Genomic DNA, 19,412 nt, shown 5'->3' with positions numbered 1-19,412 from the left:
TTTACAATCTTTGTTTAGGGGCCTTTTACAACATGTTTACCACTATGAAAAGTAAAATCATTAAACTCTTCACTAATCATATTTCCTTATTAATGCATGAATTTGTTTAAGTTTTAACACACATGGGCATTCATCTGAACATATACCCCAATTAAAAATATATATATATATCCAGCCTCTAGTTAGAACAAATTCAGATTGGCCTCCACGTATAGCCTACATTGGAATAAAAATGCTTATGATTAAATATTGAAAATTTCCCCAAATGTTAGATAAATCTCTGGTGACGACAATAAAAGAAAGAAACCACAAAAACATCAGTATCCTTAAGGAATCATCAGCTTCTTTTTGTTTGCTCCAGTTATAAATTTTGCATTTGCACATTGCTGCCTAGATTTTCAAAGGGTTCTGCAATGATTAATTTAACAATCTACCCATATTGCTGTAATATAGCCAAGAACTTTTACATATGTATAATTTATAATATTCATATCAAGGACAGATTAGTGGGCAAAATAGAACCTCCAATAACCAGGACTGTTATTAACGCAGAAATGGGCAAGCATCACCAAAATATGACTACTCAAAAAACAGACTTCTCAAACTTAGGCAATTTTATCTCCAAGGATATACAGAAATACACATAAACAGTGGTGCATCTTCATGAGAGTCAATTTGACCTGATTACTGTGAAGTAAACAAAATGAATTTCTAAAAATTCTAGTAATTATAAATATATATTGAATGCTTATTAAATGCTGGACTTTGTACAAAGAGCTTTGTGTGAATTATTCCATGGAATTCCCACAATAACCCTCAGAAGTGTGCACTACGACAGGGATTGGCAAACTTTTTTTGTAAAGGGCCAAGTATAAACATTTTACACTCTGTGGGCCACGCACAGTCTATGTTGCAATGATTCAGCTCTGCTGTTGTAGGTTGTTAAGAGATCACAATATGTAAAGGAGTAAGCATGACTGTAGTTCAATAAAACTTTATTAACAAAAACAGATAGGCAGCCAGATCTGGCTCGCAGGCCATAGTTTGCTAACCCCTGCAATTAAAACTCACATTTTGGGCTTCTCTGGTGGAGCAGTGGTTGAAAGTCCGCCCTTCAATGCAAGGGACACGGGGTCGTGCCCCGGTTCGGGAAGATCCCACATGCCGCGGAGCGGCTGGGCCCGTGAGCCATGGCCGCTGAGCCTGCACGTCCGGAGCCTGTGCTCCACACGGGAGAGGCCACAACAGTGAGAGGCCTGCGTACCACAAAAAAAAAAAAAACAAAAAAAAAACCCTCACATTTTACCAGTGTCCATATGTAACTTTCACGGGGCCACACAGCTGGCCAGTGCTGAAGTCAGAATTTGAACTCAGGTTTCTTACTGCAGAATCAAAGTAGCTTGCTACTATGCACATCTGCTTCTTGACAGCAACTTAAAGAGCTAACTGTAGTAAAATAAACACAAATATATTCTGAAGTAAAAGGCAAACTGACAAATTTGTAAAAGATAAAACAATAGATTAGAAGAAACTTCACGTCTGCGATGGATGCAGGTCCTGGGGAATAAAAGCTTAGGCTCCTCAGAATATCAGATATCTGGTGAAAATTTTGAGGAGAATTTAGCCTATGCTTACAAAATTAACTTTTTCTGTTTTTAAACACATGGGGCTAGAGATTTATTTGGGGGAGGTTATTTTTTTAAAGAAGATGTTGGGGGTAGGAGTTTATTAATTTATTTATTTTTGCTGTGTTGGGTCTTTGTTTCTGTGTGAGGGCTTTCTCTAGTTGTGGCAAGCGGGGGCCACTCTTCATTGCAGTGCGTAGGCCTCTCACTATCGCGGCCTCTCTTGTTGCGGAGCACAGGCTCCAGACGCGCAGGCTCAGTAGTTGTGGCTCACGGGCCTAGTTGCTCCGCGGCATGTGGGATCCTCCCAGACCAGGGCTCGAACCCGTGTCCCCTGCATTGACCACTGCGCCACCAGGGAAGCCCCACTGCGCCACCAGGGAAGCCCCAAAATTAACATTTTTAAAAGGTCCCAAATTATCTTAAATTTCCGTGGTTTCAGGATTCTTTTTCATATATAAAGACATAGGATGAATTGTCAAAGTCACCCGCCCAGAGTTTTATATATATAGTTATCAATGCCCAGGCACTTTGCAAATGTACAGCGTGCCGTCAGGTTGAGATTAATGACCCACTTTCGGGTCAAAATCCTGCCCAGTCAGAGTGACCTGGCCCTATTAAATAAGTCCTATCTCACCTGGGATAAAATCCACTCTATAGTCCTGGCTACAAGGTCTGATACAATCAAGCACAAGTCTAATACTGTGACTTCCTCCCTTCCACTAAGTGCCAGCTACAGTGGCCTTCTTTCTGTTCCTCAAGCACAATCAAGCTCATCTTAACCATATGGACTTCGCATCTCTGCCTGGAATTCTCTGCCCGAGTTGAACCCAAGCTCAGATGTCAAGCAGATTTTAATCAAATATGACCTCTGAGAGGCTTTCTCTGGACACCCAGGGATCATATATAAGAAACTATGTCTTAAGCAAGGAATGTTATAGTCATGTTCATCTATGATTAGTTTTATATTAGCCCCTCAAGTCCTTTGGAACTAAGTCTACTACTTTTTCCAAAATCAGTTTTTGTTGCTGAAAATCACCAATTCGGATACCAGCTGAATATCAGCAGGTCACTACTTATACAACCACCTATGGTTTTCTGGATCAGTGGTAAACTTTCCCATGCCAAACTATTTTTTTACAGTAAGAGGGAATCTGCAACCTAAACACTATGGTCTATTCCTCTATTATACAAAGATTATGGGATATACCACATTAAAAACAAACAAAACAAAACAAACCCAAAAACAAAACAAAAAAAACCTTTGCACAGTATGAAAGGAAAGTAAGGAGAGACACTATCTAGTTAAATCCACTGTGCTTCTGCTGAAAATTGTTCTTGAGCGAGATTTTTATTTAAGAAATATAAATTCTACATGTTACTCTTTGATTAAATCAGGCATTTAGGAAAAAGCTGCTTATTTGGGCAATACCATCTTCTCTCTTTCATAAAATCCCTCCCAAACTACATTTTCAATACCTTTTTCAACCTGCACTGAAGGCCACTGAATAGGTTTGAGACATTTGCTTTTTCATTGGCATGTAGAACTGTCATTGTGAACAGTTCCAACTACAATACTCAATAACGCCCAAACAATGAGCAACATGCGATAACTGTCAGAGTCATGATGTATCTGCTAACTCCTGAGGATGATTCCCTCTCCCCTTTGGCTGCTGGCAGTTTGCATTCTGGGGAGATAAAGAACAGGAAACTATCCTTTACTGAGAATAGATAATGGGTCAAATGCTTTATCCATATAGTCATGTTTGATTTTTTCTTTACACTTACACTAAGGGTTATCACCCTCTAATTACAGATGAAGAAACTGAAACAAGAGATTTTACATGATTCTTCCAAAATCACCTGAACAGATAAGTGAAGGATTGGGACACTGGTACAGATCTGTCTGACTTTCCCCCCATCCAAAACATCTCTCAAAGCCAAAAAAAACTTTAAAGTCAGATTTTATCCACAGACACAGCAAATGTACGGATGATTATAGCCCATATGTTTCCCTGCCTCCCAAATTATTTTCTAATTTTTGTTCCCTCCTCTTTTGTTTTGTTTTTGTTTTTTGTTTTCTCTTGTTATCATCCGTATTATTGGTATATTAGCGAAGTTTATAAAATTTCGGATGTATCACAGGAAGTTCATGGAGTTTGCAGCAATACGCCACTTCCCTAGACATCTTAACTTGCCTTTTTCTAGAGCCCTCTTGCACACAGGTGGTTTGTTTTAATTTATCAATTACCATCACAATGTATTTCGTTGTCACTATTGTTGATTGCTAATGGTCAAACCGACTTTGGAAAGAATTATAATATTAGAATATTTTAAAGCAGATGTTGGAGACTGTAAATATGTAAATTGCTCACAACAGAGCCACAAATAGCTCATATTTGGCATTCTGACTTGTCACTAACATAAATATGTGATTCAGATTCATTCACAGCCAGTTACATGAGGAGTAAATGAAGAAAAAAAGAGAAAAAAGGGTATAAAAATTTAATATAGATGTAAATGTGAGCAGAGAATGAAAGAGGCACATAAACAAGTAGAAAGGTCCAGAAAAATAATGGCTATACACAAAAATGAGTATTGCTCTGAAGTATAAATCCTTCTTATCATAATTTGCTGATTTTTTCCAACTATTATGACACCCCATGTTATATGTCTGACCCACTGGTTCAAAATGGCCTTCTCTTCACTACAGCAACAGCAGTACTAAGCCAGCAAGAGCAAGCCTGTTCATGAGCCTTCCGCAGCTCTCCACCACCACTCAAGGATGCAATTCCTTGACCTTTGATATAGCAAGCTAATCAAAGAATAATTTCAAAGCTCCTTTGTTTCACAGATACTTGTTAGTCTTTGGCAGTAGTTGATTTTATGAAAAGTGTGTCTCTTAAAGACGAAAGGGGAATATCTAGTTGAAGACAATTGCATTTTTGTGAATATTTGTCACATTTACAGATAAAAGGCCTACACTTGTTTCTCGTAACTCATAAACACTTCATAAAGAAAGGCCTCTTTGAAGGTTTATGATCATATTACAGCAAGAGAGAAAATATAATTTCGATTAATCGGGGTGGCCTATATATTTCTACTGTGGTTTTTAAGATACAAAAGTTTAAAAGTGGCCCAGTAACCTCTGAAGCGCTGTCATCACAATGGCTGGCTGAAGGAAAATACAATAGCTCTTTGAAGCTCCAAGGCTTGTTGATAACACCTGTGATTGCAGGTGGCTCTTCTCGAAAAGAAAAGCACCACCTTCCTCTTCAATTGTGACCACTGTGTTCCACAGTGGGTCAGAGGTGACCAGGGTGCTTTCAAATTCAGTTTTAGACTTCTGAAGAACTGGATTGTGAGCAGTGACAAGTACCCAATTTAGCCTGTTAGAAACATAAAAATGGTCTGCTTTCCCTCCTTTAACATATATTTTCATTCACTAAGTATAGCAGGAGATTTAATCTAGTGACTTTCGGAATCCAATTTAAATTTAAATGATAGATTGTAAGATTTTTGACTAGACATATATTGAGGCTTAAAAAAATAGTAATCTTCATAATACACTCGAGGGAGAGTAAATGAGGTAAAACAAACAAAAAAAGGAAAAAAATGTATCACTGAGTGATTTTTTTCCCCATTACCTTATATACACATTATTTACACGTCTAAAAGACAGAATAGAACCAAACCTTAGTATGCTAGAAGTCTTTTGACACAATTGTACTTTTGAGGTATAAAATAAATAGAAAATAACAAAGATACAATGCATGTCTATACTGGGCAATGGCTAAGAAATTTCTGACTAAAATATAATATGATATAGTCAGAACCCGTCGTTATATTACATTCAGAATTCCAAATATAAGAGGGATATAGACAAATTCATGTTTGCTAATAAATAAGACTTCAAAACCACGTAATGCAATAGGAAAAATAATCGGGGAGAAAATGGAAATACACACTCTGGAAATAGAAAGAGCTCCAGGTTATAATACTCAAAGGCACACTATGTAGAAAAGTGATTGGATCTGTCTTCTGAGTGTCCATGGGTTACAAATTGATAGATTTTTAACTTAATGTAACAAAGAATTTTCTAATGGGGAAACCTGTCCAAATATGGAACGGGCTACCTCATGAGATGGGTTTCACACTACTGAAGATATCTAAGGGCAAGCAGAATCAGGGATGTTGAAGCAAAGATTAAAGATTAAACTATGTTACTGAGGTCACTTCAAACACTTGAGTCTATGAATTTTCTAGTAAGAGAATTGTCTACAATGAGAGAGAGCCCAGATTGATAAAAAGAGAAAAATAAATACCAACATACAAGTAACATTAGCTAATAGCAGAAATAAATGTAACTAACACATAGTTTATAAATGCTTCTTTGATGACGAGTTAGGGAGTACAATCAAGGTGACAAGTTTGAATTGTCAAAACCAGGATGTACTGAAGAAATCTGAGAAAAATCTCAAGAAAAAAACATTGATCTGCATTGGGCTTAGTAAAAAACAAACATTATTACAAAGCTTAATAAAATGCCTTCATCAGTACTACTCCAGCACTAATGGGAAGAAAGAAACACTAGTTGGTAAACCCAAGCTTTCCACTTATTACAGGGGTAGTAACACCAGTTAGGCAGGAATGGTCCATAAGACATTTACTTTACCAAGATTACATATTGTCTAAGACCATGTAATGTTTATAGTATTAACTCTATGCTCATTTAAAAATCCTTAAAATTACTTATTTGAATTAAAAAACTATTTGGAACAAAACAAAGGTGACTTCTTTACTGAACACAAGGATTCCAAGTAACTTTTAAGGCATATACTCCATCTAACATTATTAGATCAGTTTTTTTTGTTGTTGTTAATATGAGTTTATCGTGAGTACAGCCCCTATAGCTCAATCTAAACTGGGGCGGGGGGGGGCGGAATTCTGAACTCTGAAGTTGAGTATCAGCTCTGAGTCACAGTGATTTTAATTGGCATTGATGTTCTAAGACTGCATGAGCAGCAGATATCCTGATTTGACTATATCTAAACTTAAAAAAATCTATTTGAAAAGTTATTACCTATGTCAATATGCTTTTGAAAATGAAGCTTACTTTCAAATGCCCATGAGCGGTAATAGTTAAATGACTATTAACATTTTCATATGATTTCTTCAAGCCACTTTGTTTCTGATATAAAGAGGATTTTAAAAAATCTTAATTAAAACTTCTGATTTTGAGATAAATGTAGATTACCACGCAGTTACATGAAATAATACAGGCAGATCTTGTGTAGACTTTACCTGTTTACTCAAATGGTAACATTTGAAAAGCTATGGAACAATATCCCAGCCAAGGTACTGGCATTGATACAGTTAAGATACACAATGACATCACAGGCGGCTCTCCTGATTCCCTTTTATAATCACATCCACTTGCCTCCTGCCTTCCCACCACTATCCTTAACCCCTGGTTACCACTAATTTTTCTGTTTCTTTATTTTGTCACTACAAGAATAATACATAAAACTAGTTGAATCATATGTATGTCCTCTTTTGAGACAGGCTTTTTCCTGTCAGCATAATCCTCTGAAAATTAATCCAAGTTGTTTTGTGGATCAATATTGTTACTTTTTATTGCTAAGTAGTATTCCATGGTATGGGTGTACCACAATTTGTTTAACCATTCATCTATTGAAACATACCTGGCTTGCTTCAAGGTACTAGTTATGAATAAAGCTGCTATGAACATTCATGCAGATGTCTTTGTGTGTGGGGAGAAAAAGTTTTAATTTGGGGGGATAAATACCCAGAGTGTGACTGTTGGGTTGTATGGTAGTTTTACAAATACCTCCTTGTTTCACAGAGTGAAACACTTTACATTCACAGACTGTAAAATTTTACATTCCCACCAGGAATGATCCAGTCTCCCTGAATCCTCACCAGCATTCAGTATAGTCACTGCATTTTATTAAAATAAATGAAATGGCTAAAGCCATTTCAACAGATGGGTGGTGATAATTCCTTGTAGTTTTAGTTTGCATTTCCTTAACTAACAATGTTGAATATATTTTCTTTCATCTGTTTATTAGGCATCTATATACACTGTTCATGTCTTCTGACCATTTTCTAACCGGGTTTTTGTTTTGTGTTTCTTTTTTTCCTTTTTTTTAATGTGGAGTTTTGAGACATCTTTATATACAGTTGAATTTGAACACAGGTATTTTTCAATAATAAATACCACAGTACTACACGTTCTGTGTTTGGTTGAATCTGCAGATACCAAGGAACCTTAAGATACAGAGGACAAACTATAAGTCAAATGCAGATTAACACCAGCGTTGTTCAAGGATCAACTGTATTCTAAACTTGAGACCTTTGTTGGATATGTGGTTTGCAAACATCTTCCTCCAGTCTGTAGCTTTTATTTTCATCATCTTAACAGAGGCTTTATATCATAATTTTAATAAAGTTCAATTTGTAAATTTTTCCTTGTATTGATTGTGCTTTTGAGTTTAAGAACTCTTTGACTACTCCTACATTCTGAAATTTTTTCTAAAAGTTTTCCAGTTTTACATTTTATATGTTAGTTCATGATCTATTTTAAATTTTATATAAGGTATAAAATTTAGTCTGAGGTTAATTTTTAGCCCATGGATGTCCAACTGCTCCAACATCATGAATTGAAAAGGAAATCCTTCCTCCTTTGAAATGTTTTTCTACTTTTGTCAAAAATTAGTTGGGCATATTTGTGTAGGCCTATTTCTAGGTTCTCTATTCTGTTACATCAATTTGTATCTATCCCTCCACTGATACAACATAGTCTTGATTAATGCAGCTATATAATGTCTTAAACTCAGGAAATCTGATTCCTACCACTTTCTCTTTTACAAGATTGTTTTAGCTATTTAAAACAATTGCTTTGCCTTTCCAAATAATTTTAGAACAATCTTCTCTATGTCTTAAAAAAAAAACTTGCTGGAATTTTAATAGGAATTGTCTTAAACTGCTTTTTATTTGGGAGAAATGACATCTTCACTATGTTGAGTCTTCTAATCTGTGAGCACAGTATGCATCTTCATTTATTTAGACTTTCTCACCTCTTTCACTGGTGTTTTATAGTTTTCAGCATACAGTCCTGTTTAAATTTTATTATATTTATAAATAAATATTTATTTTGAGAGAGAAAAAAGGGAGGGAAGAAGGGAGAGAGGAAGAGAAGAAGGGAGGAAGGGAGGGAGGGAAGAAGGGGACACAATTAAAAATGACATATTTTTTAAAAAAATTTTATGGTCCCATGTTCATTGCTAGTACATAGAAATATAATTGATTTTTGTACATGTGTCTTGCATCTTGCAATCTTGCTAAACTTACTTCTTAGATCTTGTTTTTTGATTGTTTGGATTCCTTGGAATTTTCTACATAGATCATCATATTATCCATAAATAGGGACAATTTTATTTCTTCTATTCCAGTCTTAATGTCTTTTCTTTCCCTTCTTTTGCTTTATTTCATTAGCTAGAACTTTCAACACTATGTTAAATAGGAATGGTGAGAGCACACACATTTGCCTTGTTCTCAAACTTAAGGGGAAAGCAGTTAGTTTCTGGCCATTAAGTACATTATTAGATGTAGGGTTTTTTTTGTTTTGTTTTGTTTTGTTTTGCAGTACGCGGGCCTCTCACTGTTGTGGCCTCTCCCGTTGCAGAGCACAGGCTCTGGATGCGCAGGCTCAGCGACCATGGCTCACGGGCCCAGCCGCACCGCGGCATGTGGGATCTTCCCAGACCAGGGCACGAACCCGTGTCCCCTGCATCGGCAGGCGGACTCTCAACCACTGCGCCACCAGGGAAGCCCTCCCTTAGCTATTCTTTGAGGATAGGTCTGCTGGCCACAAATTCTCTTCGTTATCTTTCATTTGAGAATGTCTGAATTTACCTGTCATTCCTGAAGGATATTTTTGCTGGTTTCTAGTTAATAACTTGCAATAAATATCTTTAAGCACATAGTATTTTCTTTTTAATACACAGTAGGCCTATAGTCTTAGAATAAAGTACCTTAAGTGAAATAACTCAATGATCATGCTATAGCATTTTTTAACATAAGTGCTGACAAACTGTTTTCCAAAAGGACTGCAGAAAATTATACACCAAGAAAAATAGTGCATAGAAGTGATCCCTACTCTTAGAGAGAGGATGGACTACTAAGACCCTTCCAACTTCATGATTCCAACTGATACCATTGACGAGGCTCATTTATCATGGTAATTTTTAGACATGACTGTATTAGTCAGGGTTCTCCAACGAAACAGAGCAAACAGGATGTATACATATATGAGGCGACTTCTTATAGAGATCAGTTCAAACAGTTATAGAGGCAGAGAAGTCCCACAATCTAGCTTTCTGCCTGCTGGAGAATCAGGAAAGCTGGGGATATAATTCAGTTCAAGGTTAGCCGATGATGTAACTCCCAGTAGGAGGCCTAAGGCCTAAGAACCAGGGTGCCACTGGTATAAGCCTCAGAGTTGGAAGGGCCAAGAACCAGAAGCTCCAATGTTCAAAGACAGAAAAAGATGAACTTCCCAGCTCAAGAAGGGAGAGAGAGAAGGAGGAAATTCACCAGTCCTTCACCTTTTTGTTCCATCGGGGTCAACAAACTGGATGGGGCCTGGCCACATTGGTGAGGGTGGTCTCTTTATTCAGTCACTGAATCAAATGCTAAATCTCTTCCAGAAACACATCCACAGACATACCCAGAAATAAATGTTTACCAGCTATTTGGCATCTCTTAGCCCAGTCAAGCTGACACAAAAAATTAACCATCACAATAACAAGGAAGAATCAACTTTGAAGAGCAGTGAGAAGTTTCTTTTGCCTTTGACATTCTCAATCAATACTTGTTTATTCCCACACCAGTTCACCTGGGCATTTTTGCTTCACTTCTCTTCCCCAGGTCAGAAACTTCATTGATGATGCATATCCTACACTGAACTTTCTTTTCTATAAAGAGCTTAGGAATGAGTTTAGGCAACACTACACTTTACAACTGTCCTTGAGAAAGTAGAACTACTGACTTCTATAGTTAGTTGAAAAGCTATGACTAGACCCAGAGATACTGGTGTTCTGTTAATGATTTTTACCTTTAAATAAATGGACTCATCAGGCACTTTGGGGGGCTGAAAAACTTCTACATGCCTAGAAACACCTTAACTAGTGTACTCTTGGAAATCTCTGAACTTGTATATGAGATACTTTTGAAAAGATTACCCTTTAAATTATGTCAAAATAATGAGAATATACAGAAAATAATTTTATTTATCATTTTGTCATAAATTGCAAGGAAAATATAATTTTCATCCATTTAGTTTTCAAAAGAGATCACAAGTAGTAAAATCATTAATAATCATAATTTACACATTGGTCTCTGCCCTATAAAAAGAAGCAGAAATAACCATATTATGCAGATGTTCAGCAGCATGGCTGAACTAGACCTGTAAAATTGATTCTATAGAAAATATATCCTTCACATTATCCATAACTATATGAATTTGACTCAAGTTTATTGTGCAAATATATCTATACATACATTCATATTTTAAAAGTCTATCATTTTTCCATATAAATTTACAAAGACCACAGTGGTTTTATGGTCTTCTATATTTGCCCATACTGAAATCAGAATAAAGAGAAACCTATATCTGACATACATTAAATGTATGTTATTATGCTAATTAAATAAAATTGACAGATTGCTTATTTCTGTACTTAAGTGCATATTTCTGTATTTTTATATTTATATAAAATTATTTATAAATCAAAATAATCATAGCAGTTAATTACATGCCATGATAGATATATGATAGATAATGGGATGGCAGATTGGAACTTATAAGTTATTTAACACAATACATTTCATGGGGGGTGGGTAAGATAAGTATTTGATAAAATTGTGACTTTGTGAGGAATGGAGAAAAATTATAAAGCTAATAATTATATATATAACTGTTTGAAAATTATCCTCTAGGTTAGAGACATCCACATTTAAAAATTCTTTAGGGAGTTAATTAAAATAGAAAAAGTCATCACTTCTCAAAAATATGACCAAGAGATTTAATTTTGGCTTTGCATGCTTATTTTGACATTTTTAAATGCATTTTAATATGAGGAAACAAAACATCATTTTCTACTTAAAGTTTTTCTTTTTGCTTTTTTTCAGAGGTCTCAGAGTAAAACCTTTTCATAATAAGTAAAACAGCATAATATTAAAATGTCCTCACCATTAAGATATATGCAAATTTATAAAATGAAGTATCTCCATACTTAGGAAGAACTGGATTTTGTGTCGGTTGGTAAATCAGAAAACAGATCATGATTTCCTACTAAAAATACTGCTTTAACAAATTACTTAGGGCACAAATAAAATTAAAACTGAATGATATAAAACATATCAATTAAAAAGGCTTTACTATGTGGCAGCATGGGAAGTTAAAAATATTTTTGAAATAGAAATAATTTTTAACATCAAAAGCCAAAGGAAATGGCAGAACATTCTGCATGAAAATATCTCATGAAATGTACAGAATACTCTCTCAGGATAAACATTTTTGTTTTAGGTACAATTCTAATAGATAATAAGCATTAATTAGAGAGCAAACACATGCTGTTGAAGTAAAATCAAAAGGCAGGTCACTGAAATGACATGTTGTCTAGTAGGAAAGACTAACATGGGGGATTTTTTCCATGTAATATATATATATACATACACACACATATATACACATACATACATTATTAGACCTATTTAAATGCAGTATTTAAGTAAGAAGGGGAAGTCCAGCTTAAGTCTATTGGAATGAGACAGGCAAGAAGACATTTAAAGCAGCAGTGACAAGGATGGAGATGGTAGAGTTTTTATGAAGGTTTCCTACAAGAGGAGATAGATATTTGGTCTTGAAATATAAGATAGTGTATAAAGCAAAGTAGAGGAGGGAAGGCATTCCAAAGGAGAAAGAATGGCATGGGTAAAGACACAAAGACTTGGTATGTGTGAGAAACTCTACATTGTAGAATTTAGAGAAGTAGAAAGTGATCAGATACTTGAGCTCCTAGTTTGCCAAGAACTTGGAAGTTATCCTTAAGACCAATTACTTTGAAAATATGATTCTTGTTCCCATAGAGCTTCAGTGAAGATGCCTCAGTGCTGAGTGGACAGCACACATGGGATTGCTAGAGGCAGCTGGGAAACCCCTACCCTGGTTCCTCAAGGCAGAGAAAGGATTAACCCACTGTGACTATTGCCTATTGTTCTTTAAGTCTGTGTGCTTTCTCCCAGAAATTGGCTAAGGGTATACAATGAAGGAGAAGTGCAGCCACATCCCTGTTTCACGTACTTTTTAAAAATAATGCCATTTCTTTTAATATGTATGTTTCTTAAAATTTAGAATTGGATCCTTTTGTATATCAAAAAGTTGCAACTGAATGTATTCATGGACCCATAATTTCAGCCCTGGGGAAAACATACAAGGAGTTCGGCTTGTATGTTGTGACTGTTGTGCCTACTCCACCCACCATCCCCAAAGCTAGTGCACATGCACATATTTTTACAACCACTAGACATTCCCTGAGATAGCTGAAAACTGGATAGTACCCTTGTGCTGCCTACTGCCAATTGCGACTCTAACTAGCTAGTGCACAATGGCATTTTTTGTGCTCAAGGCCTTTCAGGCAATCAGGGAACTCACCTTCAGTCAGTGGACTAGGAACAGTAAGGATAATCTCTGAGAAATATTTGGGACCATACTTGAGATGGCATAACTGACTTGTGAAACCCTGTTTTATGTCCTTGGTTCTCATATTTCTATCTCACATGATCAAGAAAGTATCAATCTATGACATAGTCTATAAGGAGGAGGCAGCCTTAAGTGTGAGTAACTCTACAATAGACATTGGATCTCCATTGTCACCAGAGCCATTAGCATTCATCTGTTTAGAAAACAACTGTCATAGGCTATAGTTTACCACCGAATGATTTACACTTGTCAGTCACACACAAAATTTACATTTGAGAAAGCTTACTCCAGCAATACTATGAAGAATATATTTGTTGATGAGTTGAGTATATTTGAATCAATTGTCACGCAAGCTTACTTAGCTTATAATTAATTATACCTCCTGCTGTGACTAGTTACTATTTAACAGGTTTGACCTGGAAAACTGTGATTCTTTAAACTATTTTTGTTGTTGTCAACTTTCTGGAAATGTTAACTATATGAAAATTCAAGGAAGATGGAGGTAGAAAAATTATCATTCAAGCATTTATTGATTGCCCTTCTCCAGCCTTTAAAACAGCTTCCAGTGGAATTTAAGGGAAGTCTCGTAGTCCTAGCAGAACTTAGTCAAATCCAGCTTTCTGCTTGGTCCACAGGCAGGTGGGCCCACAAAATCACTCAGGAATCCCATCATATTTCCTTATCGATGAAACAACTCTCCCACTCTCTCAGATGACAATTCTACACCTCCTCTCATCTGAAATTTCCAACACCTCTCTCTTAACTTTTCACCTTCAGTTGACTGCCTTGACTTTAAAAATAAATGAAAAAATAGAAGCAATTACAGAACATCATCAACACCCAATCAAATCTACCACCCTCTCTGCTTAAAACTCATATATCTGTCTCCTTATTATATCAGATAAATTGTCCCTGAACTTTTCCAAGACCAACCCTCCATTTGTACCCTAAATCCCATCTTCTCTTCCCTTCTCAAAGATTTGTATCTACAGTTATCCATTCTCTACTGACTCAGCAATTTTCCCTTCTCTATTGGTTCAACCCTATCAGCTGAAACATCTCCTACTTTAAAAGAAACTTTCTGACTTACAACTCTCTATTTCAGCTACCAACTCACTTTTCTACTCCCCTTTAAAGAATATCCCCTCATAAAAGTTATCGTTACACATGCTGCCTTCACTTTCTCTCTTCGCATTCATTTTTAACCCATCAAAAAGAGAATTTCAGCCCAACCATTCCAACAAAACCCTTTTTAGTCCAAATAAATGACCATCAGGCCAAATCAATGTCTAATTCTCAATCCTCATCTAACTTAAGCCCAACAGATGCAGCTGACATGGTTGAGCCCTCCCTCCCTGACCTTCTATTTCACTTACAGATCCTTCTTCCTGACCTCTTCATGTGAGAGTAACTCAGAGATCAGCAGTCAGACCATATCTCTCCTCATCCTCACTTTTCAAGTAATCTAATTCAATCTCATAGGTTGAAATACCTTCTATAAACAGATGACTTCTGATTTCAATTTGCCAGCCCTATCCTTTCCACTGAATTGCAGGTTCAGATATTTGACTGGCTACTCAAGATCTCCATTTATATGTCAAATGGACATTTCAAATTTAAGTTGTCCAACAATGACCTTTTAATTTCCCCCCCAATACTTCTCCCAGTTTCCTGCAGCTCTATAAGTGGCTATGCTATACCTCATGCTCAAAAGGTATAGAGGTGCCATTTTCAGAGGCCCATTTACCTACTGGACACAAACTTAGAAATAATTGTTCTTACCCTCATATACAACTAATCACTCAGCAAGTTTTATCAGCTCTCCCTTCAAAATGTATTCCATTTTAATCTAATCAGTTCTTAAAGCTCCTGATGGTACCACTCTTACCCAAAACACTACAATTTCTCACTGGACTGCTACAGTGCAGATGACCCTTAACGCTGCCCACCAATTCCACACCTACCCACATCCCTCTTCCTCCTAGCTTATTATAATATAGTGGACTTATCTTCAGTATTGTTACACCATTCCCCTGATCCACACCCTTTAACAGCTTCTCATCAAACACAGAATACATTGAATAAAATAGAAGAAAATCCAAACTCCGTACAGAAACCTACAAGGCTTTACATGATCTGACAACTGCCAAACTCTCTGGACTTTCCTAAAATTATCCCTCACTTACCATTCTGCATCTTCTTGCCTTCTCTTGAAAACAGTAAGCCTGTTCCCCCACAGAGACTTCACAACTGCTTTCTCCTCACTGTTCGCTCAACCCCAGGATTTTATATTGCACCTTACTTCATTCAAATCTGTTTAAATATTACCTCTTCAGAAGTGGTTATCTTGATCACATTGAAAAACAGCTGCAGTCAGCATAACACTGAACACTTTTAGGTGACTTTATTTTTCTTCATGGTACTTGCTACTATCTGGAACTTTATTTTGTATTGTCTGCCTTTCCCATAAACAGGGCTCAGAGAACTGGGGTCTTACCTGGTTTTTTACTGCTTCATTTCCAGGATTCAGGAATATTGGGTACATAATAAGTGCTCAACGAAATTTTGTTTAGTTAATTAATTAATTTAATTAATTAGCTAATTCAGCACCTGTGTGTGCCAGACTTTTTTTTTTTTTTTTTGCGGTACGCGGGCCTCTCGCTGTTGTGGCCTCTCCCGTTGCGGAGCACAGGCTCCGGACGCGCAGGCTCAGCGGCCATGGCTCACGGGCCCAGCCGCTCCACGGCATGTGGGATCTTCCCGGACCGGGGCACGAATCCGCGTCCCCTGCATCGGCAGGCAGACTCTCAACCACTGCGCCACCAGGGAAGCCCCCAGACTTATTTTTAATACATGATTCTAAGCAGCAGATTACTTTATCATTAACATGTGTCCATAAAGCCCCCTGTCCCTATCATTCATTTTAAAAAGCAGAGACACTCAGAAGTTCATTGTATATATATATGCAGTATATATACACACATATACATAGTACATGTATATATTTCCTAAAGACGTTTTACAGACATTTCTAATATAGAAAAAGTACTTCATTTCTATTTTTAAAGCAAAACTTCCTTTGCTTTAAAACTAATTTACCTGCACAGCATAGAAATCTATATTCTTGCCCCATTTTCTATCAATTTTAGTTGTGTTGAGATTATAAACTATAGTTAACAGCAAGAAACAAAAACATTAAATAATCTATGATCAATCTGTATAAAACTTTGAACTTTAGATGTGTCTGTACACATACGTATATAAACATGTATATAAATAAGAAAACTCAAATCTAGTGCATATTGATATAAACTAGTTAATATCTACACAGTAACATAATTTATAAACACACACAACACAAGAATCAGAATTCTACTTTCTGCAGGATGTTAATAAATCCTACAGAAAGAGTGTATAAAAGGACCAAGCTTCCCTCTGGCTTGTTCCCAGATTCTATGAATTGCCTGGGTTTATGCTCAAATGGTCTCAAATGTTTACATTTCTTAAGACAAATTTTTAGCTGCAGCCAGTGTTTTCTACATGCTGAAATTATCAGTAGAGCAGGGAAATAAGCCATAATGAAGACAAAGAGGAGAGAAAACCAAAGCTGTGCCCTCACCTGATACAGACCCGAATCCTCCCCAGCCTCAGAACCTTGCTGTCCCTTGTATTAAAAAAAAAGTGGGTGGAGGGAGGAGAAGGGAAGAGGAGGGGAGGGGAGGGGAGGAAGAAAGATCACAAAGAAAAACCGGAATGCTTCACTCCTGCCTTGATGGGAGAAATTCTTAGGTCTTCATCAATTCACAGATGACTATCTAATCTAGACACCGAGGATAGCATCTCCTCAGAGTATTTGGTTCTGAGTGAAGTTCTTACTTTTGCACTGCCTCTATTTTAATATTTTACACCTTGTCTGCTTGTGGCAAGTGGAGTCTATATATTAAGACTTTTAAAAAGAACATAGAGACAGTTTTCCCTTAGCTCTTTGCAGAATTGATAAGCATGAATAAAAAAGTAAAATCCATGATTTTTTTATTGTTGGGTATCTCCTTTTAAATATCACAAAATTTAAATTGCCAAATGTACAGCTGAGATCTATGAGACAGAGAAAGAGAAAGAGAAAGAGAGAGAGAGACAGGGAAAGAGAAGAGAGAGAGACAGAGAGAGGACAAAGAGAAAAACTAGGAGAATAACAAAGGCAGCCAGATGAATCTTTGATGGACTGATGGGGGAAGACTGATAATAGTATTTTGTTTAAGTTAGTGTAAATCCTGAAGCAGGTTGTGCTATTACTTACTGCTTGAGAAAATGGTAAAAAAATCTTCATTTCTCTAAAATGTAAACTACAAGTAAATGGTACTATATGTTGATGGGAGCTTGAGAGTGATCAAGAAGAGATGAAAATGAAAGATTTCAATAAAATAAAGAATTAAAATGGTGACAAGCACTACTCTGTAAGGAACAGCCCATAGCTTGGATGCCAAAGCAAACCCACCCTAGTTCCATCCACTAACTACCACAAGTTAATGTCACTATACCTTTAGTATTTAAGGGTTTAGTGAAAATTTTTAGCTTCTTACAAGGACACAAATTTCAAATAGGATATTCTTTACAAAAATGTAAAACCACCATTAACAGTGTTTATAATATGGAATTTACATACGCACACTCAACAAAATATCTCCTAAAGATGAGATCAAAAGAAAAATACGTTAAGTTATCACTATTTTAAAATACAAAATACAAATATAATTGCAAATCTTATCTACAGATTATGATAAATAAGTGAAGAATGAAGAGAGGAAGCCATGAGCAAGCATTCCAGGGGACTGATTTTAGACTGCTGAAGTTAAGAAGGGACTTTTACAATGTGGACTGGAAAATAAATAGGAGCTGGCCATACAAAGGCAATACTCCAGCAGAGGGAAAAGCGTGCATAGAGGCTCCAAAGCAAGAAAAGGACCAGAATGGTTAGAGATTAATGAATGAGAGGAAGAGAAAGTTAGGATGAGACCAGAGGCAGGTCCTTCAAAACCTCGATGTTAGGATTTCTTAAAAAATCTCTTCTAAGTGCATTGAAGTGCCTCAAGGTCAAAGACATTTGAGAAATGAAGTATTATTGTGCAGCACTTACTTGGAGATTCAAAATACACAATAGCTAATTAAAGATTCCAAGAATTTCAACTATAAATAAATGTGTTGAACTTGATTTAATTCAGAGTTTTCCAAATTTATTTGAGCACTGAACACTCTTCATGTGACACACATGGATATCCTCCTGAACTTTCCTCCCTGGTGGATCATTTTCTATAGTAGTTACATGGAACAAACTGCTGTGACAGATCTGGATGCCACTGTTACTTCATGAATTAACTGAAATACCATTTGCTATATCTGGGAATAAAAGGACCTAAACTATTCAATAAGTAAGACTCTGTAGAGATAACGAGTTTCATTTTTTACTCAGTTGAACAAATATTTGACAGTCTACTCTCTGGTAGGCTCTGAAATATTGTGCTAAACAATAGGGTTACAAGATGTATAAGACCTATATTCTAAATTTGGGAGCCTTAGAAAACATAAATGTATTCATTCATTTCTTTATCCATTCAACAAATTTGTGTTTAAGTAAGTCAAGCACTGTTCTAGTCTTGAGGGATAAAGGCAGAAACAAGACAACACTGCCTTTGCTTTGCTGAAGCTTGTATTTTTGCCTGGTGTAGAGGAGAAAAGTAAACTAAATAATAATGCAATCCAAAAAACGGTATAGTAAAATACATATTAACATGTAAGAGAGCAGACAGTGGAGGTAGATAATCAAATAAGAGCGTTTAACGCAGGGCAGAGGTAGGAAAGAGGATCTGGATTTGAGAAATAATTTGGTAGTAATATAAAGAGGAACTGTAATGGTTAGATGGATGTATGTTCAGAGTTTGTATAATACATAAATTTGAGATCAACAGAGAAGTTGTGGAACAAACCATGGAAGTTATAAGAAA

General features: G+C 36.3%; 1 protein-coding gene across 1 annotated transcript in view; it reads right to left on the bottom strand.

Annotated features, from left to right (window-relative positions):
- GBE1 (1,4-alpha-glucan branching enzyme 1) overlaps window positions 1-19,412 on the bottom strand; it is a 290,929-nt gene that overhangs the window by 107,863 nt on the left and 163,654 nt on the right. The window lies entirely within an intron of this gene.

The sequence above is a fragment of the Lagenorhynchus albirostris genome, chromosome 5, assembly GCF_949774975.1.
Source record: "Lagenorhynchus albirostris chromosome 5, mLagAlb1.1, whole genome shotgun sequence".
NCBI classification, from domain to species: domain Eukaryota; kingdom Metazoa; phylum Chordata; class Mammalia; order Artiodactyla; family Delphinidae; genus Lagenorhynchus; species Lagenorhynchus albirostris.
This window is presented reverse-complemented; position numbering and strand designations above follow the sequence as displayed.